Here is a 25,562-nt window from a genome sequence, read left to right as displayed (position 1 = left end):
AGTTTGGAGTTCAGGAGATTGTCTTGACCAGGACCACACCCCTAAATGCATTGAAGCAACTGCCATGTGATTGGTTGGTTAGATAATTGCATTAATGAGAAATTGAACAGGTGTTCCTAATAATCCTTTAGGTGAGTGTATATAAGACCACTTAACATTGATTTCTGAACTTGGAGTGGTCTCTTAATTTTTTCCAGAGTTGTATATTTAACTTGAAACACTACCCCAGTACACTTTCACTAAGCAGAGTAGGATAAAATCAGTATACTGTCAATTCTGGATAAATAAAAGTTTATATTTATTATATATAATTATGGAAAGTAGTCAACCCTTACATTCGGAACAATCATTGATTCATTCAGAGTGCATTTTGCTTCATAAACGAGTCTTATTTTTGATTTTTTTCAGCATTTTAAAACTGGACTGGCTGTAGAAATCGATGAAGAGTCTAACCGCTTTCAGCTCAAGACAGATTGATTGCCCATCGATGTCAATTACTGCATCAACCGCAACGATTCAACCTCCCCATTGGCTGGATTGACAATGCAGACAAAGTAAATAGCCCATGATATTTATTAAGCCACACAAATTGCCCACTAACACTGTTCCAAATGAAGGGTGCAAAGATTTTTCCATGTGAACTGCTGAGCTGGGGTTTTGAATGGATCCAGGGGAAACTGGAAGAATAGAGAATTGAGGAGCACCCATAGAAAAAAGTCCTTTTGTAACCCAGGGGTTGCATCGTGACTGCGGAGTCTGCAATGAGGAGCAACTGTGCCTCCGTACTGCAGCCTCAGCAATAAGGTTCTCCCATTTTCTGTCTTTTCATCTTTCTCTCTCTCTCACTCTCTCTCTCTCTCTCTCTCTCTCTCTCTCTCTCTGTCTGATCACAGGGTCTTTATCGGCGCGTTTAAGACGTGAGTCACTGTGGAGAACAGCACTCGCTTAAGCTGCAGTTCTCTGAGAGGGGAACGAAGCGAGCCACAGCCTTCTCTTTGCAACGATTGGTTAACAGAGAGCATAGGTTGGTGGAGGGTGGGGGCAGCGTTGGTTAAACTACGGAATGCACTGCGATTTACATTTAATTCAGTCCTGATTTTATATTTGTGAATACTGTCAACTACAGCTGTATTTTACATATGACCTGTGCAGTGTAGTCCTGTACATTTCGAAATAAAGCAGGGGCTCAACCAGCAGGTTGAGTTATATATCCCATATTTTAATTGCACGAGGCGTAAAGCAGGATGGGATACTAGTATCACGTCAACCTTGGTCCTAATGCTGACCCCAATGGCTTTTGCCAGCTTTGTGCATCACTAATTTAGTTCCCTCGCACACTTCCTATTTATCCCTTTGCTGTTAGAAGACAAGTGTAGATACAAAAAAGGTATCCCTTTAACAAACACATACAAAGAGTACAGTACAGCACAGTAAAGCACAGACCAGTACAGACAATAATAACAGACCTTCCCTATACTTACTAACTAACCATCTCATTACATCTATCTCAGGCACCCCAACCCCCCCATATGTGGGACCTCCTTGACCAGTCCCTTAAAAAATGTAAAATTAAGTGAATTACTTCAAAGTTTTAATCTTGCCAGTCCAGTGTGGAGGAAAAAAATAGATTTTTTGCTAAACTGGGGCATCCATTTTACTTTTGATTGGTGTACAAAAAAAACATTTGCTGACTGTACTATACAAGCAACGGTTGTACCAAAGCCAGTTAAACACACTCCTTATGTAAACCCCCTGTTCCTGATTTAATCTTAACTGTGCTAGGTTCCAATATGTCTCTTTATGTATATTTTCTTTTTGGATGATACTGCTGATTTAATCTCTTGTTTGTGCACTGTTTTATACTATATCTATATATCTGGCTCATATGACTTCTATCTTTTTTAAGTGTATGAAAGGTGCTACCTAAAATAACATTATTATAATCATTCCATGAGATTTATTTTATTTCCATCACTGCAATAGACAAATCCTTCACACAAATGAGACTACAGCTGCTTACTATTCATATGTTCTATTCAAGCAGCTACAACACCAATAGTGTATAGCAGGTGTCGGCAATGCCAGGCCTCAAGGCCCAGGTTGCTGCGGGTTTTCAATTAGCAACCAATTAAGACCTGAAAATTATAAGGATGGTGATTTGACTTCTTATCCTTATAATGACTTCAATTAAGCAATTAACTCCAGGAATGGCCCACCCTTGGGGTATAGTGTATTAGTATCACTGACCAAATGCAGGAAACCATATGTTCCCTTTTATTTGAATCTGTAAGTGGTGACTTTAAGGCTGCAGCACTAAGTACCTTCCTACTACTAAACATTCCAGAATTGGGAATTCTGAGAATTCCAACAATCCTTGTGATTCTGAATGACAAATAGGGTCATATTCTGTTCATTCTCATGCATTCTGTACAATTGCAACGTCATGACAGATAATATATACAGCTATATGAATAGGTATACTGTGAATTGTAAAGGTCTGTAAGCCAAATGTTTGTTGAATTCTCAAATCAAATGAGTTGCAGTAGTGTAATTGGACTCTAATGGATCTGTAATTAGACAAGTAATGGAGCCCAGGTTTCGTAATGATGGTTGAGGTTTTAGTTTGGTTGTATTTTGTTAATGTCATTAATGATGGGAGACAAATGTTGCCGAAATGTATTACCCCCGAGCTTACGGTCTTGTCACAATAATTCCCTAATTGTGCTAATGTGATGTTCTGAGATTGTTGCCTAGTAACATTTTCTAGCAGTCCATCTCTGCCATTTCAATACACATTTCTAGTTCACAGAAGATTTTCATTTGAGTCGTTTGTTTTTGCATTTAAATTCAATTTGCATTCTCTGTCTCTCTCTGTCTCTACAATAGCAGTTATATAAATGTCCCTTTTAATAACGTTCCTTCACAACATTTTGACAACATCCCCTGGAGTCTACAAATCGGTGTTGCCACACGGCATCACATTATTCCTTTTTCATTGTTTTGCAGGGTTCCACTCTATTATTCAGTTAGCTGGGGTTCACACACTGAAGTTATTAAATACTTTGTTTTATGCAACAGATCAGATTTACCGACACCTTTCCAATGCACAACTTGACACGTACGCCGTTCCAGGTCATTTAAAACATAAGATCACATTTCCAAAGGATATTTTTCGACCCCAACATTTTCAATTCCTTTTTCAGTAAGTATAGCGCTGGAGATAGCTGAGGACATGTGACCCAGAGGAAGAGAGGAATGCGAATAGCTTGCTGACGTATAAAAGAGTACAGATGAGGGACAATCTATGTGGATGTGTGTTTGTCTCCTCGCAGTGGGGAGACGGGACTGGGAATAAATGAAGCTGTCAGACGGAGCAGGCAGCCCATAAATATAGTGCTGTGTGGCTGGAGCGCTTTTCACTGGCGCTGCGGAGAGACAGAGCGATGTGCCTTTCAGAGCTTGAAAACCCCTGAAAATGAGAGTGAGAGAGAGAGAGAGAGAGAAGGAGAGGTGAGAGAGAGAGGAGAGAAAAGAGAAAAGGGAGGGGAGAGGTGAGAGAGATGGGAGAAAAAGGAGAGCAGGGAAGGAGGGAGAGAACTGAGATGGCAGAGGGGAGAGATAAGGGAAAGATAAGGGAAAGAGTGGAGAGCAACTGGAGAAGGAAAGAGATGCACAAAAAGAGAATAGAGACGAGAGGAGGAGTGAGAGAGCTGTGCCGGTGACTCACTCGGCGTGTCAGCACCGCTTGCAGGAAGAGGGGGAAGTCTGTCAGGCTCTGTCAGTCTGTCTGTCCATCTCCTCGGCCCTGGGGCTCTCTGGGGCTTCCGTTTGCACCCGTATCCATTTTGCTTTCCCTGCGTCAGCAGAGTTAACCCTTCGAGGGAGTGGCGGCATCTTCTGTGACCTCCTCTGTGGTGCTCGTGTGCTTGTGTGTTTGCAGTGTAGTTTTATGGGGGTGAGCTATAAAACTAACTGGACTGGGAGCTCTCCAAGACCAGAGCTGGAGAGCAGTGGGGGAAAGGAACTGAATCTCTTTAGTCTTTAACTGAATCTCTTTAGTGATAACTGATTTAGCCTTTTGATTTAGATATGCAATCAATGTCCTCAAAGGGATGAGTAGTCAACCCCCAGAGGACTAGTCCACACGCAGCAATGACACAAAATCCCAGAGGACATGAGTAGGAAATTGAAGCTTAAAGACTCCAAACATGCACTGCTTTGTACAAAGAGTGGCGGGGGATGGGAACAAGCTGTATAGCCATGTAGTTGAAGCTGATTGCAGCACAATGGCAACCAAACTAGCCAGAGCTCAACAACTTGAGGCTAACTGGTAGGGAGAAAATGTCCTGATCAATTAATAATGATGATGACAACAACAACCACAATAATAGGAATTACTATTTCTGAAGCACCTTTCATAAAAAATACACACTGCCCCCCCAAGTGCGGTACCTAGGCATATGTACCAATCATGTCACTACACAAGCTAAACAAGGCAAGCAAAAGACAACAGAGACAAATACAAGCTAAAATACAGAATATATTTATATTCATTCTCCTTTATTTAATGCAAGGATACCAAAACCCACCTAACTTTCCTTAACAATCTGAGTGCCTCTCTCTGGTGCACACAGCAGCCTATTAGGATGCATTACAGTTTTAGTCGTCCCTTCTGGAAGAGCCAAAGGACAATATGATGACTTCTCTTCCATTACAAGATATCACTATAATGAGCCCAGTCAGTTTCAGCGCAGTTAAGCCTGCTTGTAGGAAACCACTAATGCACCGCCACTTTCAACTCAAAGGGACAGGTGGCACAGACTGAATTCAAACCCTCTGAATATTTGTAACCCTCCCCGACTGTTAATTAGGGTTAAAAAACAAAGATACCCATCCTCCACCTATTACCATAGCTGGGTTTTGACTGGTGCATTCTGGGTAGAGGACAACAGCAGGGTCTCTGCTGAAATTAAAGACGAGAGTCTACACTTGAGTTTCCTTTCAAATCCATTGTGGTGGCGTACAGAATTGTGTCACTGTCCAAATATTTATGTACCTAACTATATATATCATACTAGTTTTTGCAATGCCTTAAAATGTTGCTGAATCAACAACCAAGAGAAGAAAAACAGCTTTAGCATACGTATTGATTTCCCTTCAAAATGCCTTAACCTCTTCAAAACAAAACTCAAAGATCCACCGAGCAGTATATAACATAAAAACAATATCAATATCCAATATCCTTAGTGCTCGGTTTCCCTATTGATATTCAGATTGTGTGCAGTTGTCGCTTTGGAGCCTCGGCATTGAAAGACACTCTCTGATTGGTCGCTGCTAGTTGTCTATGAGGAGTCTGTGATGTCACTTTTAGCAGGCATCCCCGGTTTCATCATGAATGCGTTGTGTGGGGAGAGAGAGAGGGGATGAGAGGGAAGGATGGAGATAGAGAAGGGTGGAAAGGGCAGAAAGGAGAAGGAAGAGAGAGGGGAGAATGAAGATGGAAGGGAGAAAAAAGTTACAGGAGAGAGGGAGAGGAGAATAGAGGAGAGAGAGGAGTAAATGAAGAGGGGAGAGGGGGAAGAGAGAATGTAGAGAAGAGGGGAGAGAGGCAGATGAAAATAGGAATGGGGCAGAGAGGGGAGAAGTGAGAAGGGAAAGATGAGAGGAAGAAGATAATAGAGAAATGGGAAAAGAGAAAGAATAAGAGATGGGTGGTAGAGGATAGGAAGAGAGAGAGGAGAAAGAATGAGAGAAATGACTGGCAGGGGAGAGGAAAGGGAGGAAGAAAGAGAAAAGAACAAGTTGTTTTTTGCGGGAGGGCTGTGAGCTTCCCCCTGGGAGTGCCGTCACACGGAGTCCTAATTCAGACTAGGAGCAACCAGACGAGAGAGCTCTCCAGTCATCAGACACTTTCTAATTCGCAGTCATTAAACGCTGAGAAAAATGCAGACAAAAGTGACTCCTTTAAAGAAGATCAATGAAATGTGAAGAATCAGAGAATTAAACGGTTACAATCAGACAGCCTACATCACGAGCCAAATATTTGTTCTCCTGTGACTTTAACTAGCCCCTCGCTCTGTGTGGTTAGTTCACTGCATCACTGGGGTTGTGTGGGGGGGTTTGTGTGGGTGGTAGTGGTGAGCAAGGGGGTGGGGGGTGTTGCTCAGGCATTTCTGATTCCTGCCCGGACAAAACAGATGGTGCTGCTGTATGTGATGAGAGGAAAATGTGCATTTACAGTAGACGCTGATGCACACAAGCACAAATAGAAAGCCTGCCGTGTTCTGCTGAAGCTGCGCTGATCTGGTGCTACAGAGAGTCTTACAGGCACGACACTGGTGTAAGAGACAGGGGGGGGGGGGCGCTAGATCTGAGGAAGAGATACATGTGCTAAGAAACTGTCCCACAAAAAACACAAATATATTCAACTAGATCAGAGTGGAATAAACGCAAAATCTGGAAAAATACACTGTGTCAACATACAGTGCATCCGGAAAGTATTCACAGCGCTTCACTTTTTCCACATTTTGATATGTTACAGTCTTATTCCAAAATGGATTAAATTCATTATTTTCCTCAAAATTCTACAAACAATACCCCATAATGACAATGTGAAAGAAGTTTGTTTGAAATCTTTGCAAATTTATTAAAAATAAAAAACAAAAAAAGCACATGTACAGAAGTAGTCACAGCCTTTGCTCAATACACCTTTGGCACCAATTACAGCCTCAAGCCTTTTTGAGTATGATGCTACAAGCTTGGCACACCTATTTTTGGGCAGTTTCTCCCATTCTTCTTTGCAGGACCTCTCAAGCTCCATCAGGTTGTATGGGGAGCGTCGGTGCACAGCCATTTTCACATCTCTCCAGAGATGTTCAATCCAGGTTCAAGTCTGGGCTCTGACTGGGCCACTCAAGGACATTCACAGAGTTGTCCTGTAGCCACTCCTTTGTTATCTTGGCTGTGTGCTTAGGGTCGTTGTCCTGTTGGAAGATGAACCGTCGCCCCAGTCTGAGGTCCAGAGCGCTCTGGAGCAGGTTTTCATCAAGGATGTCTCTGTACATTGCTGCATTCATCTTTCCCTCGATCCTGACTAGTCTCCCAGTTCCTGCCGCTGAAAAACATCCCCACAGCATGATGCTGCCACCACCATCCTTCACTGTGGGGATGGTATTGGCCAGGTGATGAGCGGTGCCTGGTTTCCTCCAGACAGGTGTTCAATCTTTGTTTCATCAGATCAGATAATTTTGTTTCTCATGGTCTGAGAGTCCTTCAGGTGCCTTTTGGCAAACTCCAGGCGGGCTGTCATGTGCCTTTTACTGAGGAGTGGCTTCTGTCTGGCCACTCTACCATACAGGCCTGATTGGTGGAGTGCTGCAGAGATGGTTGTTCTTCTGGAAGGTTCTCCTCTCTCCAGAGAGACACGCTGGAGCTTGGTCAGAGTGACCATCTGGTTCTTGGTCACCTCCCTGACTAAGGCCCTTCTCCCCCGATCGCTCAGTTTGGCCGGTCAGCCAGCTCTAGGAAGAGTCCTGGTGGTTCCAAACTTCTTCCATTTACGGATGATGGAGGCCACTGTGCTCATTGGGACCTTCAATGCTGCAGAAATATTTCTGTACCCTTCCCCAGATCTGTGCCTCGATACAATCCTGTCTCAGAGGTCTACAGACAATTCCTTGGACTTCATGGCTTGGTTTGTGCTCTGACATGCACTGTTAACTGTGGGACCTTATATAGACAGGTGTGTGCCTTTCCAAATAATGTCCAATCAACTGAATTTACCACAGGTGGACTCCAATCAAATTGTAGAAACATCTCAAGGATGATCAGTGGAAACAGGATGCACCTGAGCTAAATTTTGAGTGTCTGGCAAAGGCTGTGAATACTTATGTACATGTGCTTTTTTTGTTTTTTATTTTTAATAAATTTGCAAAGATTTCAAACAAACATCTTTCACGTTGTCATTATGGGGTATTGTTTGTAGAATTTTGAGGAAAATAATTAATTTAATCCATTTTGGAATAAGGCTGTAACATAACAAAATGTGGAAAAAGTGAAGCGCTGTGAATACTTTCCGGATGCACTGTATATATATATATATATATATACAGGAAAACCTTGATTTGAGTATTGTGGAAGCTCGTTCTAGTGATCGCAGGACAGAGACTGAAGATGAGTTTGAGTTTTGTTTCTTTTTGTGGCTGTGTTTGCTGTAGGTGTGTGTTCCTGCAGAGGTGGGGGGGTGGAACTCTGCCATTTGGCATGGTTGCATTTCTGTTCCACGCAATCGAGCGCAAACCAGGGCTCGGAAACAAAAAGGATCTCGCTGTGCAGGCAGGGTTTGGGTGGGTGAGCAGGTGGAAAAGTGGAGATGGTTGTAATGCACAGAGCGATGTGGAGGACTAGAATGCAGGGCTGCCCTATGCTAGTCCTGAAGGACCCCCAGCGTGCAAGTTTTCCCTCTTCAAATCAGGGCTGGCCATTGAAATCAAGTGCATTTATCTCACTGATTACAATTAGCATTTCAATCACTCTATTTCCATCTTGAAAGGAATATCATTGCTTTCTTTTTTTTTCCTTTTTGCTCCCTGTTTGGTGTCATCCATCAGTGAAAAGACAAACAAATATGTTCTCACAATTTTTCCAACACCCATTTTAAATGTTAGGCACATGCATGCACTGCCCTGCACTTTTCCATGACTATCATCTGTTGAAATATTATACACCGCTCCATTTAACACTTTCCTAAAGGCTGATTACAATCAATTCAATTGAAAGTACTGATGTCAAGAAGGAATCGGTATTCTACAACTTTATTAAATTGATTAAATTAATTGAAATTGATTGAAACTAATCAGCTAGGTATACGGTATCATTTTGATTTCAAATTGAATAAAAATTAAAGAGCAACACAACAAAACAAAGGTCCAAAGCAGGAAATTGTTAAATGAAAACAGTATTAACCAAAACACTATAAAATTGTAATCCAGAAGTCATGACATGACTTTTTAAAAAACATGGAAACACGCCCATTCATAACGGTCATTGATTGTGAACACCTTATTGGTAAGACTCAATTAGGAGTCTGTTTACGGTCCTAACAGCTAAAACACCCAAAACCCTGGGGGAAAGCAGTGCATCAAATAGCCCCTTCAGGAACATAGTAAACATTAATGCCTGATCAAATTAGAGTACAGGACACCAAGCCCAGACTCCTCTCTCTCCACACTGCAAGAGTGTACACCTCAGCAAAAAGTGAGACATTTACTATAGTGCCCCCATGGCAGAGATAGGAGGGATACAAATCACACACTACTCACTTCTGATCTAACACTTCCTCGGGTGGCCAGAGGGGGTGCTGCTTAGTAAACCTCTGCCATCCACCCCCAGCCCTTGCCAATGTCATCCCATCCAATGCCAAACAGAGACAGTGTTACTCTAGTAAGCAGTAGGATAGTAGTAGATCTGGCCATTTCAGGTATAGTGATGCAATCATTCCACTCACTGACTTATGCAGCAAGTAAGTCTATTTCTACACATTACGATTAGTCACACCATCTCTCAAGTGTACAACTGCCCCCCAGACTTGCTCTCTCTCTTCTCACTGTCCCACAGTGGTGGAATGAGCTGCCCTCTTGAATTTGCCTTAAGTACGGCAAGCCCACCTGGCCAAAAAACTATAGTAATGTAATAATTACTGTAGTAATTCAGCCTTTTACCCCTTTTATATGTGTAAACACACCCATATAGAAATGTACCATATCAATGTTTTCCTATATCTGTAATATATTTAAAATATTGATAAACTTCTATATGGATTTGCAACAGAACTGAAACTCACATGTGAGCCAACGATAAGACTATCCTGCCTGGCTACACTCCTTGGAGAGCAGTAACCAAGGAGTCTCCGACCTCTGATTGTTAGGGAAGCTGTAGATTTCAAAGCCGCCTCCTTCTGTTCTCTAAGGGCTTGACACCTTGCTCCGTTTGTTGTCTCCTGTACATCCTAAAAACCTCCCCAATCACCCCAGTCAGGAGGATTTTAAACCATGTATTTGAGTTTGTGTTACTTTCCCCTCGACAGGAACATAGAATCAAATTTCCCAGACGGAGAGGATGAACTCCTTTCAGCATCAACAAACGGGGACACAATCTTGTTTGGCTCCAGCATCTGATCTCTGACAAGACTCTGTCATCGATCGCATTTGTTTTCCCTCATTTTGATTATTTGTAGTGTTGATATCTTAATATAGGCACCCCCAGTCCTTTGTGTATGCAAATTAACCATTCTAACATTATGAAAGGAGTTTGGCACTTTAACATGGTTTTCCTCTACACTCAACCATGATTAAACCACTGTTTACAATAGTAAACATGCCTTAGAAATAAAGAGTCCAGTAGTAAAGTACTGTGAAAGTATATTGAAACAACTGTAAAATATGTTAAAAGTGTAAAAAGCTGTGTTACATTTCCTAGGATGTGGCTGTCTGCATTGCAACCAAATCTCTCATCACTTCTTCAAGACAAATCACTGAATGAAGGGTCCTATTAGGATCAGGGTTATCTAGAGCACTGCCCTGCTATATGGAGGTATGGTAAGGGCTTTGCTCACCTTGATTGATCATGACTGATGAGTTCATTCTTAAAGATGTGTCTTTGATTAAAAATGAAAATGTGGTCAATTGTAGAACAGCAGCTTTGTCTGTATTGCATCGACTCCAGTGTGTAAAGGCACTTAACACCATTACACTCACAGAGAAACTGCACTTGTTTTAAGTAACGGGTCCCATCATCCTCACTGACCTCGGTGAAAGAGATGGTAGGTTTGTGTGTGCTCAGTGTTGGGCTTGGTGTTTTGCCACAATTGCATAATGGGCTCTCACCCTCGTCCTGGACAGCTCCTAATCTAGTTATTTTTACAGGTCAAACCTTATACCTTATACCACTTATATTCTGATAGTTCCAAAAATAATAGATCTTTAAAATTGTTGCATTTAAAAAAACACAAGCTTACCAGATCAGACATAAGTGTGTCTAAGTCTTTATAAAAATATGATAACTGGGGGTCCTATAAACCCTGTTGGATTGGGGTTCTTTGGGATCCAGGTTTGAGACATCTATACCAGAGTGAGTCAGCTACTGTTTTAAACATCTCTCTACCGGTAGGTAGGCTATACCTGGAACTCTAAGTCCATTTTACCTAACAAGATGTCTACTTTTCAAGCTACCTTTGCATAGAATGGTTATCATTTTACAGCAAACATATATAAATCGTCCCAAAAAGGCTCCTCCAAATATGAACCAAAGACGATATCAAGGGGACATATTTCACTGTTACACGACACGCCTTTCGGGATGGTTGCACACCACAAATTGGTCTCCTGCCTCCTTTACTCCCACACCAGTTATCTTCCAGGGCATCCAAATTGGGAAATGTGTTCAAAAGCTGCTTTGTATTGCTGTAGCTCACAGCCCAGCTATATACAATTATATGATATGAGGCATCAGGCAATTCCATCACAAGATTGTGGAACGTTTTAGTAATCTAAAGAATTTAGAATTAGAATTTGGAATTTAGAATTTAGAATTTTACTCTGAAAAGTAAGCTGGGTACCGTTCTTGACTCCCCTTTATCATTACACACCAACTTCTAGAAGTTCGACTATGTTTTGTAGTCCAGTTTTTGTACCCTGGCCTTGAACAGTGAACCACAAGGGCACGACCTCCGGAACGAACGTGTCTATTTCTTTCAAGGAAAATAAAGAAGTCAATCATCAAATAAATAAATGATCATTAAATAGCTGCCACGTTATCCCCCATCACCAATCAACACAATCAACACACACGCGTCCCGTAGTTGCCAGACATAAAAAACGCTATTCATATTGAAATATATGCGGTCTATTTACTCGAAATATCACTGCGTATTTATGAGTGACTCCCCTGGTCAGACACTGGCATCTCCACAACCACTGTCATTCGGCTCAAAGTGACCCGTCCTTGCTGACTGAAAAAATTACAGTTTTATACAGCTAGATCACGTGTCTGTCAATTCACCCTGATTATCAGTATCATGATGTGGATAACCTTATCTGCTTTGTTTGTACTATATCTACTTGCACAACACTTAACTATTCCACACAACATTACACCAAATTGGTATAACGGCTAATATATCATGCTACAAATACAAGAGTGTGTGTGTGTGTGTGAGAGAGAGAGTGAGAGAGTGAGAGTGTGTGTGTATATATATATATATATATATATATATACACACACACACACACACAAATCACTCACACATCTAGTTAATCACCTGGAAATCGGATATTCTAGTCAGATGCTATTCATATTAATCCAACAGATTGATCCTGTCATATCAACTGATTATCTCTTCATCTATGTATCTATGTGTTGTATTAGAAATGACAGCTGCGGCTGTATTTGAAATAAGCTAATAATAACAAGAAGAAGAATCGTGATCATAAGAATATGATGGGAGTTCTGTCATGCTGCAGTGTGTGTGAACACCAAGTCAAGATGTATCCCATTTTCCCCATCAGCCTTTAATAAACGCTTGTATGTGACATGTTTTCTAATGCCAAGGTCAGCGTAGCAGAACTAACGGGCTCGTCCAAAACGACACAAACAGCCATAATTTGCACACATCTCAATGCAAACCCCTGGCAGAGGAATAAAGTCTACATTGCACTTCTTCTTCCGAGTCTGCGTGACTTCTCACCAAGGTCATTTTGTCCCCTGGAGAAAAAAAAAGGAAACCAATACCTCGAATGTATATAGCCTATATGTTTTATATTATTCCACATTCACCTTCTGCTCTCTTGATGTTTTTAAAAAGAGGGAAAACCGACGATATGGTGGAAGAAATCGCATCAGCTTACAATGCATAGCAGCCAAGGTCATGTTGTGCTGAATTAAGACACATTTATTTATTTGTGAAGACATATTTTGCCCGTATATTGGTGTTACCTCACCAACCCCCACACGCTCTCAGTCTACGTCGATAGGAGGGGGTGGGGGGGGCGGGGGGGGCGAGGCTGAGTGCACAGGCTTGGGGAATATTTACGTTTTTCTTATCCCTCAATGCACCGACTTGCAATCCCACAAATATACATACAATGCATTATGATATCCGTTAAGAATATATATTTTTAAAATTATTTTTTTCTGTCGGAGTGCAATAGCATACTCTCCCCCTGCCTTCATTAGCACCAGGCAAGACAGCTGTCATTAGCCGGCTATTGAAGAAATTCAAATTGGAAAGGTTAACAACATTTAAAAATGTTTAAAACAAGTGCACGCCTCGGAAAACAAGAAACATATGCATAAATAAACAGATATATTGCAAAATAACACACATTAGGACAAATAAATATCAATAACATCCCTGCACACGCTAAAAATAGCCCGGTTGTGTGATTCGCGTTATTACGCAGGACTGCCCCTCTACTTCGCAATGATAATGCCATTTATTCATCTCAAGTGGCTCCGCTTATTAATCTCCCTTTGCATACATTTCCTTATAGCGGGGAAATGAATGTGCTTTATTCAATGAAAAAATCCATTAAAATTTCATTAAAAACAGTACCGGTCATTTGTCATCCTCATAACAGAATAAAAAGGTTAACCTCAAAGAACAAGACGAGAGGGAAAAAAAAATATTAAGCCATCTGTGCAAATGACACTCTTATTTGTGACTTTGAAATGCAAAAGCCGGAGGCAAGGTTTTGGCTGCGCGCAAAATGGCTACAATACGACATTACCCCGTTGCAATAATTAAAACATATTATTAGCATTAGGATTTCTCAGTCACCTCCTCATTACCCCTTCAACGCAAGCATCACGGTCAGTGCGGTGCCCTACCTCGGACCCGATCCTACAGCAGCCCTCTCCGGTGCTGGACGGGCTCTGCTCAGGGAAGCGCGCTGCACAGAACCGGGAGTGAAAGCACTCTTCAGGGCTTGTCTAGCCTCGACTGGCCGCGGATGATGCTCGGCGCTTGGCACGGAGGCTGGGAAGGATGCAAGAGGAGAGGACCGGAGTGAAAGCCTGTGTTCTGACAGACTCTGCTCCTCCTCCTCCCCCTCTCTGCCTCCACTCCGCCGGAGGAGCGCACCACTCTCGGCCCGGAGAGGGGCGAGGCGGGCTGGCAGGGGAGCTTGTGAGAGCCAAGGGGGTTAACGAGAGAAAAGGCATTTGTTATTAGCCTGTAATGAATTACACTTAGAAATATATATATATATATATGCAGCCGTGCTTAATTTGGTATTTAGCCTCCGTGAACACAGCACCCCCTTCCACTTCACTTAGTAGCCTCTGCATAATGGTTGTAAAATTAGTTTTGGGAACTGGGTTAACGATGCGTCGGAATAAACGATGTACATATATGTGTGTGTGCACATATCCATCAATCCATCCATCCATCAACATTTATTGCAGGATGATGCATCCCCATTGGGGATAGTTAGCCATAATTCACCAGGCTGGTCAGATGGTTTGGATAGTACCAAACACACGCACACACCTACAGGGACATTTAGAGTAACCAATCAAACCTAGCACCATGACTTTGGCATGTGGGAGGAACCCGGAATACCCTGGCGAGAACATGTAAGGTCCGCTTGTATGTGTATTTTACAGGCACTGCTCCACATCATATTTCCTTGTCCGCTCTTATAGTGAACGCAAATTTAAGATTAAAATAAGCCACTTATAGTATATGATTTTACTAGAGGTCATGCACTACACAGAGACGTTTTTTTCTTGGTTTGTTTTTGTATAGTTTTTTGCAGGGCATCGTGATCACCCACTGCTGTGTTGTGCTATGTTACAATTTATACTTTTATTTCAATGGTATATTTTCAGGTTGTTGAAAAGTGAGCCCTAGAAGAAACTAATATTACAGGAGACTGAACTGACTTAGACAGAGAGGGTGTGTGAATGTCCGACTGGCACTCTGTAGACATCGATGCATAAAATGTAAACACTCCTCAGGATCTTAGCTGCATCTTAAATGCATCAAAGTGGAGCATTCATTTTTTTAATGTTGTGCTTGGATGTTGTTGACAACTGTATGTCCTCTTCTTTTCATACAGACTGCCCAGATTATGATTAGCCTCTTCATAAGAAAGTTTACAAACGAGAGGGGGCCATTCGACCCATCGTGCTCGTTTGGTGTTCATTAATATCTAAGTGATCCAAGGATCCTATCCAGACTATTTTTAAATGTTCCCAAACTTTCAGCTTCTACCACATCGCTGGGTAGTTTATTCCAGATTGTGACTACTCTCTGTGTAAAGAAGTGTCTCCTGTTTTCCGTTTTGAATGCCTTGAAGCACAATTTCCATTTGTGTCCCCGGGTGCGTGTGTCCCTGCTGATCTGGAAAAGCTCCTCTGGTTTGATGTGGTCGATGCCTTTCATGATTTTGAAGACTTGGATCAAGTCCCCATGTAGTCTCCTCTGTTCCAGGGTGAAAAGGTTCAGTTCCCTCAGTCTCTTCGAGTAGGACATTCCCTTCAGACCTGGAATAAGTCTGGTTGCTCTCCTCTGAACTGCCTCTAAAGCAGCAATATCCTTCTTGAAGTGTGGTGCCCAGAACTGTACACAGTATTCCAGATGAGGTCTAACTAGCGCATTGTACAGTCTTAACATTACTTCCCTTGTTTTAAATTCTACACTTTTGACAATATACCCTAGCATTCTGTTTGCCTTTTTTATTGCTTCCCCACATTGCTTGGATGGAGAAAGTGAGGAGTCCACATAGACTCCTAGGTCTATCTCATGTGTTACTTCATCTAGATCTGTACCTCCCATAGTGTAATTATAGTGGACATTTTTGTTACCTGCATGTATTACCTTGCACTTGTCCACATTGAATTTCATTTGCCAGGTGTGTGCCCACAACTGAATATTATCTAAGTCCCTCTGAATAGCCTGTGCTGCCAAGATTGTATCTGCTGAACCACCTATTTTAGTATCATCTGCAAATTTGACAAGTTTGCTAACTATCCCAGAGTCCAGATCATTAATATAGATTAGAAAAAGCAAAGGCCCTAGTACTGATCCCTGTGGAACTCCACTAACAACCTCACTCCAGTTAGAAGTGACTCCTCTAATCGACACCCCCTGTTTCCTATACATCAACCAGTTCATAATCCATCTACTTACATTACCCTGAATGCCTACAGCTTCCAATTTGAGGATCAGTCTTTGGTGTGGAACCTTATCAAAAGCTTTTTGGAAATCTAAGTATATCATATCATATGCTTTCACGTGATCTACAACTGCAGACATGATCTGCCTCGTCTAAACCCATGTTGACTATCTCCAAGAATATGGTTTTCATTGAGATGCTCCTCTATTTTCTGTCTAATCATTTTTTCCAACATTTTACAGGTGATGCAGGTGAGACTGATTGGTCTGTAATTTCCTGGCTCAGTTTTGTCCCCTTTCTTGTGGATTGGTATGACATTTGCTGTCTTCCAGTCAGTGGGCACATCCCCTGTTCTAAGTGTCATTTGGAATAATTGAGTTAGCGGCCTATAAATAATTTCCCTCATTTCTTTAAGTACTGTTGGAAATATCCCATCTGGCCCAGGTGATTTGTTTGTTTTTAATTCTGCTAGTCCCTTTAGTACCTCCTCCTCATTTATCCTGATCTCTCTTAGGGTTTGACTGGACTGATTGTCAACCTGTGGCATGTCATCTGTTTTTTCTTTTGTAAAAACCTCTGTGAAATACTCATTTAGAGTATTTGCCACATCTTGTTCGTTTTCCAAGATACCTCCAGTTTTGCCCTTTATCTGTTTCACCTCCTCCTTTATTGACTGCTTGCTGTTGTAATATTGAAAAAAGCTCTTTGCATTGGTTTTAGCTCCAAGAGCTATGTTTCTTTCTATTTCCCCTTTGCTTTCCTGATCCCTTTCTTAAGATCTCTTTGCAGCTCAACATATTCTATGTATTTTGATTCATCACCATCCCTTTTGTATGCGCTATACAACATTTTCTTCCTCTTTATATTTTTTGCATACCTCTATTAAACCATTTTGGCCAGTGTTTTTTGTTCCTCAATTTGCTAAGTTTTGGTACAAATTGCTCCCGAGCCTCAAGTAGTATATTCTTAAAATATACCCATCCATTTTCAACTAACTCTGTATCCAGTGTGCTCCAGTCTACCTCTTCTAAGTGCCGTCTTATACCTTCAAGGTTTGCTTTTCTAAAATTGTAGACCATTGATTTAGACTTGGACCTTGTTTTTTGAAAGAATGCCTCAAAGCTAACCATATTGTGCTCACAATTTGCCATTGGTTCTCTAACTACTGTCCCCCTGACTCTATCTTGGTTATTTGAAAAGATCAAGTCAATACATGCGCTCTCTCTGGTTGGTTCCCTGACAAATTGAGTTAGAAAGCAGTCATTTACCATCTCAACCATTTCTATTTCTGCTTCTGTAGTCCCCACTGGGCTTTCCCAGTCTAAGTTTGGGAAATTGAAATCCCCCATTATAACAGCCACATCCTTGCTACATGCAGTCCTGATTACAGTGTACAATGCAGCATCTTTCTGAATATCTGAGTTTGGTAGCCTGTAACACACTCCTACCGCTAATCCTCCAGATCTCTTGTTCAAAAGTTTCACCCACAAAGATTCTGTTCCGTTACTGGGATCTAATACAAGTTCTTCTGCCTCAATGTCATTTTTCACATATAATGCTACCCCACCCCCTCTTCGATTTTGCCTGTCTCTCCTAAACTGTGTGTATCCTTCCAACTTGTATTCATCCCCATCATTTTCTGTAAGCCATGTTTCTGTCACTCCTACAACATCATAGTCACACGCCAGCACTATGGCTTCCAAGTCTAACATCTTGTTCCTTATACTCCTGGAATTGAGGTACAAACATTTCAGGACTTTCCTACTGTCAGTTTCCCTTGGTTTTCTTTCCTTAGTGGAACATCTCCCATTGTCAGAGCTCCCTGCCCCCCTGGTTCCTCGTTTAAATGATTCTCAATGTCACTGCACATACGCTCTCCCAATGCATTAGCCCCCCTTCTGTTTAGATGTAGACCGTCCAGTTTGTACAGGTCCCATCTATCCCAGAAGAAAGACCAATGCTCCATAAACCTAAACCCCTCTTCCCTACACCAAGCTTTCAACCACGTGTTAAACTTTCTAATCTCTGCCTGTCTCCCTGGCCTGGCACATGGTACCGGAAGTATTTCAGAGAAAACTACCGTGGAGGTTCTGCTCTTTAGTTTAGTTCCTAACTCTTTAAATTTTTCTTGCAAAACCTCTGTCCTACCTTTTCCTATGTAATTGGTTCCAATGTGGACCATGACCAGTGGATTCCCCCCGGCTTTGGCCAGTAGCCCATCTACTAGTTTAGGGAGATCTGCAACCTGAGCACCAGGCAGGCAAGATACCATGCGGGTCTCCTTGTCACTAGAACACACTGTGTGATCTACACCTCTAAGAATTGAGTCTCCTACTATAACTACCTCCTTCTTCTGGGGGGGAGTGGGCACCATGGTGCTCTGGTGCTCAACTGCCCTCCCACCCCACTCACCCTCTGAGCTGTCACTATCCAACTGGGTGTCCAGCAGTTGGAACCTGTTGGGCAATTCAAGCTCTTGGGGTGTCTCTAGGGGTTGTGCACGCCCTTTTCTGCGGTTACGACCTACTGTAACCCAGCAGTTCTCTACGCTGTCCTGCTCCAAGGTCTCAACTCTCCTAGGTTTTGGCGTGCACACCATCTCTCTCATGGGCTGATTGACCAATTCTTCTATATCCCTAATACAGCGCAGATCGACAAGCTGAGCCTCAAGATCACGAACCTTGATCTCTAGGATTTCAACCTGCCGACAACGTTCACAAATGAAGCCTTCTTGGATGAGTTCATCCAGGAAGGCAATCATTCTGCAAACCTGACACTGTAGTGGCCACATGCTTCTAAATGTTACTTTTTTTGTTTTGTTTGTTTCTTTATACTTCTCTTGGTTCCTGCTGCTAGTCAACTGCCTAACTTTTGTCAGTGAGAAACAGCACAGCTCTTTCTCAACAGCTGCTTTAAGTAGTTTTTGTCTACCTACCCCCAATTCACACCTAACTGGCCCCACCTGGCTCCTCCTGCAACAGAATGCCTGCTAGTCCTAGACAGAAACTCCCTTCTACAACCTGTTTACTTTCACCAACTCAGCAGCTGAACTGAATTGACTTCAATTTAGGCAAACTACAGACAATACTAACGTCAATTTAAGGCAAACTTAAAACAAAATGAGCAATGCTAAGACTATTCTGAAACTAGTCAAACAACAAGATGGCTACCTCTCACCTGTACTCTCCTGTCTCTCTCTGTGGCAACTTGTAAATACTTCTGTTTACATCTTAAAGATGGTGGTCATGATTATTATTTTGATGATGAAGGTTCGTCTTTTGCAAAGGTGACCCTCAAAGTCAACAGGAATACAATATAATCCATCTGCTATATTTACAACATGACAGAAGTACATTTATTAACATACAAAGGGCCTGATTTTCCAACGTTTGTTAAAGAATGTACTAAGGAGTAAGGACAGTATGTGTGTTTATTAGTTACTGTCACACACTTAACCCTTAAAGTAACTAATAAACACACATACTCCTTAAACAGTCACACAGCTGGTCTATTCACGAATGAAAGAATATGCAAAAATTGTCAGGGTGCATATGGGTTTTCATGTATCAAATTAAACCTTTTTGACAGTCTACTTTATTGACCCATGTCTGTGAGTGGATGATCATACAAATAAACTGGAAAGGTAGCACCTAGTGGGCATAAGAGCATGTGGCACCCCTCTTGTCCCCCCAACCAAAAAATATCTGTTCTTATTTATGTATTTATTATTTTTTCTAGTTCAAGACAACTTTGGGATAGTCAGCGCACTCACAGCTACGGTGGCTATCGTCAATTACTGCTTTGAATTCATCCCAGACCTTTCTCATCCCAGACATTTTGAGCCATGTTCATGCTGTCTGAATTTGATCCTGAATATACTGAGTGTAAGAACAAGAATCATTATTGGGTAAGAATACACCCCATTTAATTAAATACATTTCTTTTTCTCTCTCCCCTTCTGTTTAAATCATTAACCAAATCAATCTTTAATCGGTTTATGTGCCTGCGGAAAAGTGATAGGCGGGTTTGGCCAGAAGCTGGGGCAAGTCACAGAAATCATATTTAATTAGATACTTTACTTTATTTTATGTGCCATGCTGTAAAATAAGCATGTTATCATTTCAACTCCAGTAATCCCAATAATAATTGGAGTGAAAATTATTATACTAATAGTATGCCAATATTGACCAAAATTAATACACCAATATTGTTTTCTGTGACGTATTTCTTTTTTGTCTTCTATCATTGATCAGAGTGCAGTCCTGAAAGAAGTGGAAATAGATCGGCTAACCAGTCAGTTTGTGCTTTAAGATAGCAGTGTCTAGTATCTTACAAGTATTGGCCATGTGTAGAATTTGTTAGCTTCTGGAGCTCTACTTTTACTGATTCACTAAATAATATACGACCAAGCAAATGTGGCCCAGAAGACTTTCCCAGCTCACCGCCTATACTTTGCTCGTGTTACATCACACACAGGGAGCAGGGAGGAGCCTTGTGACCCCACCCCTGAGACAGCTCTCTCTCTCACACACACACACACACACCATAAAGCAAACACATGCTACATACAGTCAGCATACAGAAGGACCTCTAGTGATTGCTGTATTAATATGACACAACTGGGAACTGTTGTTTATCTGAGTTTGACTGTGTGCTACAAAGCAATAATGGCCATTCCACTGCAGGAGAAAATGTGTGTGGAACTGACGAGTCTGAAAAGCGAGAGAGAGAGAGGAAACGACTTGTGGTGGCCAAGCCTCAGTTTTGTATTGCTTTCTCTCTGGCAGAATGGGGAATGGAATGAAAGCGGTTCTGCTCATTTTCTCTGTGCTGGAGCTAAGCCTGACCATCTCCATGTCCGTCTTCGGCTTCAGAACTGTGTGCAAGAATTCCCCCCGGTGAGAAGAATAGTTTCACCCTCTACTTAGTGTCAATTGGATTTGTCAGTTTACATGGTTTCCCAGTATCCCAGTAATCAAATTAATGATCTGAACAACAAAAATAAAATAATAACTTTCATCAGAAAAAGATATAAAGTTGTAGTCAAATGTCTTTGCCCCCTTTCATTTAAAGTACTTTAATTTGGCGTAGTCTGTAGTATACTGCATAGTGTTCATTAAACTATACCTATTGATGGGATATCTGTTTAGCCTTGTGTGAGTGGAAACCACAAGGAGTCCAGTTGATTGAACTATTGAGTAAATTGAGTAAAGTTATAGTTATGCCTATATAATCAGTAGAGTGGCTGTGCAAACAAATTAAAAAGGCAACCTTGTCTTTAGTTTACAGGAACAAACCAAATCATCTTTACCAACTGCTGTATGTCATACTCCTCTCTTCTCCCTCATTTCTCCACTTTCCCCTCTCCCTCCCCAGACAGCAGAGCTGGTCTCCAGTAACTTGGCCTACCAGCCGGTTGTGCTCTCCAATAGCTTCAGTGTTCAGACCCCTCCGCCACAGTACAGCTCCTGAGACAGCCCTGGTCTTGGCCCCGCCCCCATAGCATTCTGCATGATGCGCAATATTCTCCACATCCAGCCCTAGAGCTCTCTTCACATCCTCACATGCAATGGACCTGGGAAAGGCACTCAAGTACTTTAGAAGGCACTCGAGTAAGTCAATCATTTGCGACCTCACAAATTGCGAAACAAATTAAAGGGAATTAATATCCATAAGATATTATGGGAATAGCATCCCAAGGGATCTGTTCACAGCCTGAGAACACGTAACGTTGTGGGGCGATGGAAGTGTGAGTGTGATTATTTTCATACTGTAATTGCATTAGTCTATAATATCTGCTGTTCATCGCATTGGTGATCGAATACTACTGCTGAACCTGTGTACAAGAAGGTCTGTTTAATACATCCTGATCCAGACCGAAAGCAAGCTCTCTCGCCTGGCCTGAATCATTCCTCCACGCTACTGACGCCCCGAGATAGAAGGTAAACCACAGCCTTACAGGAGTGATGCTGGACGCTGCCTGGCATGCAACGCATCAGCCACCGCCTGCACTCGCCCGCCAATTTGCCGCGACTAAAGCTGATGACAAAACTTCCAATATTAATTAGCGACAACTCTGTGAAATGACGAAAAACAAGTCAACGAATTGCGGGGACCCACTGTATAAGGATAATATTTTGTTTGTTGAGTGAAATGTTCGAGATGTATACGTCACACTGGGTTCTTAAGGGTTAAAATGATACCCATCTATCCCCTAACAGTCTGGCGCCATTTTTGTTTCTTGGAAGTATCGTAGTTCAGCCAAATGGAGTGGGGGATGTAAACACCATTGCCGAAACAAACTACGCAATGGCTGTGTCAACCAAATGTTGCCAAGTGGAGTGCGCTATGTGCCACATATCAATTGGTCATACTGAACTAGAACAGCCGTGTTACACAGACGAGTCTTTTTGTCCGGATGGGCTTGCTGTACTACTGTGATCAAGGTAGAGGGGAAACTGAAGTATGATGTGCTTTGAATCTACATCCCTGATCTGAAGCATAGTGGTCACATGCTGGTAAATAAGTCTTGAAAGGAAGGGGTACTGTCATGATCCTTTAAAGTGGTTACAGTTTTAATACAAACGAAAGGACAATAAATGTCAAGGTCCAAAGCAGTATAGTATAGTATAGTATTGACCAAAATATTAATACATTGAAATCCATCTGTACCAATTTAAAATGTCATGTCACTGCCTCTAATGCCAAGACATTTTACCAGGATATCAACACCAGCATTGCTCATTGAACTTTATTGATCTTATCAGAGTTTGTTCGACAGTGATTTTGCCAAAAGAAAACTGTTGAGGTTGCAGTTCATTGAACAGTTAAGAGGGGTTGGATGGCGTGTACACTTTGGACTGCCTCTCCATTGATTCCTACGTTTCAAACGATGGGTATCAACATTTTCCACAAGTTAATATCTCTTGCTATGTGTATAGCAAGCTTCAGCATTTTTATGCTCCTCGCGTTCTTGATTGTTTTCCACCTTGCTCCCTTTCCCGTAGCCCTCGTCTGTAACCCTACATCTTGACAGCACTTAGCTTTCACCGTCCAGGATGTAGGAAGTCTCTTACTGTACTTGTGTAAATTGTAAATTGGAATTTGTAAAATATATTATTTTGAATTGCTATGTTTTAGCTAAAGTTGAATTTGTAATGATTGATGCCTTGTACTTCTCTGTATTTTTGCACTTTGTTTGCACTTATGTTGTAAGTCGCCCTGGATAAGGGCGTCTGCCAATAAATAATAATAATAATAATAATAATAATAATAATAATAATAATAATAATAGTTACTTCCCATTACTTCATTACATGGTACCTATATTGCTTTTCTCTCTCTCTCTCTCTCTCTCTCTCTCTCTCTCTCTCTCTCTATATATATATATATATATATATATATATATATATATATATATATATAAACAAAACAAAGTGTTGCACTGTACAGCCTCCGTTGTATAACTCTCACTTCACTACTGCACTTGCTGTTGCACTGTGTAGCTCAGTCATTCTGTGACTCTACAATCTTGTTATGTATAAATACTACACATTGTATTCTGAGCAGGGAATCCCATGTAAATTGTCTTAAATAAAGGCTTCGGCTATTGGAGTAGATGGGCGAGTGTGAAATCACTTCCCTGCCTGGGTTTTGGATGTGGACACCTACATTGGACATTAGAGCTCACCTAGTATTATAGAGATCATTGATATACACAATACAATCAAATATTTCTAAATATAATGAGACCCAAGACATTATAGTGATTTATCAGAGCCTGTGAATCTAATACTTAAACTGAACATCAAAACGTACTATACAGTCCCAGTGGCTAGACCAGGCAACCATCTGACATACAAAATAATAATCAATCAATCAATCAATCAATTTTTATTTGTATAGCACCCTTTGCAGGGTAGCCACAGAGCACTAATTTAATCTAATTACAAAACACACAAATCACCACATACTTTTAAACAGATCCCTACACAAGAGGTATGTAAGTACATACCCAGTTATAATGAAACTGCAAAAAAGCACTACTGAATTGATCTCAATGTAGTTTTAAAACAGCATTTCAGACCTTGATTCTAAAGGAGTATAACAGCTAAAAGAGCTGAATACAATTGTCTATGGACTGTATCTGCATACAACCTACTGAATCTATATAACCGATTTGTTACATATAGACGGAGTTGCTCCTGAAGACAGGAGGGCCCTGATCCATTGAGAACTGTATATGATAATGTTTCACTCAATTTCACTCAATTTCTTATCGTTGCTAATTAATCTCATTTTAAAATACTTCTTTATATGATGTCACGGTTAATAGGACAATCTGAGTGAGGACTGGATTTTAAAGTCGCCTTTAAATGGAAAAAGTAGTGTAAACATTAAATTCAGGCACTATAGGCCTACTTTTACTAAATTGTGTCATTGCACTAAACATAAAACAATGACAATAGAGGTGATTTTTTATATCGTTAAGTATTCATCCATTTTATCTTGTGATGTTCGAAGTAATTAATGAGGTGAACTTAATTGATTATGCAAAAAACAGAATGTGTGAGCTCTCGGCCGATCAAATCAGCACGGTTACACTGGCACAATAGATCAGTGTTACCCGACACTGACAGGCCTTCTCAATTATTATTTTTTAATTCATTATTCAATTTTTTTTCTTCCCAATTACTTAGAAAGAACATGCCAGCATTGATTTAATTGTATAATTATTACACTCAGCCACTCCACATCAGCTGCCATGTAAGTCCATTGTGATACTTTGAACATACCTCGCATGCTAACCAAGACAAAGCAAACCCAGCAAACTCTTCTAGAAACTGTTGTCTGTGAGAAATTTCTGTTTATGTAAAAAACTTAAGCAGCTCTTAAAAAGAAGGATGGGAGTTTTCTTTTGCCCTTTCTTAAAGGGGCTGGCCATGCACATCCCTATCACTTCCCCCCATCCACGTGATGTCCCAGACTTCCACCCTCCCCAAACATGTGTGTCCATGCCAAACAGTGTGTCCGTGAATGATGTGTGGGAACATCCTGTGAATGGCAATGATTCCCAAGTCAACATTGAGTCACCTGCAGTAGTTTTTCAGGAAAGAAGTTGAACACAAATTAAGGATTCAAACCAAACACATCTTGGAGCAGCAGTGATAAACCCAGTTTGATCAACGGACATGTCAAAGACCTGGGAGAGGGTTTGCTCATTATCGAAGGTCAGTGTGTTTACACTGCATGTGCAGTGTCCTCTAAGACAGCTGGAGGGGTCTTCTGGAAGTCAACAGCAGGAAGAGGGAGGAGAGAAGAGGTCTGCACAGTCCAACAGCACCGAGGACACAGAAGGGACAGTGTATACAGTACAAATCAGATCCT

At 41.4% G+C, this 25,562-nt stretch overlaps 1 protein-coding gene across 1 annotated transcript in view; it reads right to left on the bottom strand.

The window, feature by feature from the left end:
- The window catches only part of sv2a (synaptic vesicle glycoprotein 2A), a 57,126-nt gene extending 43,040 nt beyond the window's left edge, over positions 1-14,086 (bottom strand). Inside the window, exon 1 of the mRNA XM_066721596.1 lies at positions 13,885-14,086. The gene's annotated coding sequence lies outside the window, so the exon portion shown is untranslated. The remainder of the gene's footprint in view (positions 1-13,884) is intronic.
- Positions 14,087-25,562: the final 11,476 nt, after the last annotated feature.

Source organism: Amia ocellicauda, chromosome 14, assembly GCF_036373705.1.
Source record: "Amia ocellicauda isolate fAmiCal2 chromosome 14, fAmiCal2.hap1, whole genome shotgun sequence".
Classification (NCBI taxonomy): domain Eukaryota; kingdom Metazoa; phylum Chordata; class Actinopteri; order Amiiformes; family Amiidae; genus Amia; species Amia ocellicauda.
The sequence above is the reverse complement of the archived record's forward strand: the minus strand, read 5'-3'. Positions and strand labels throughout refer to the sequence as shown.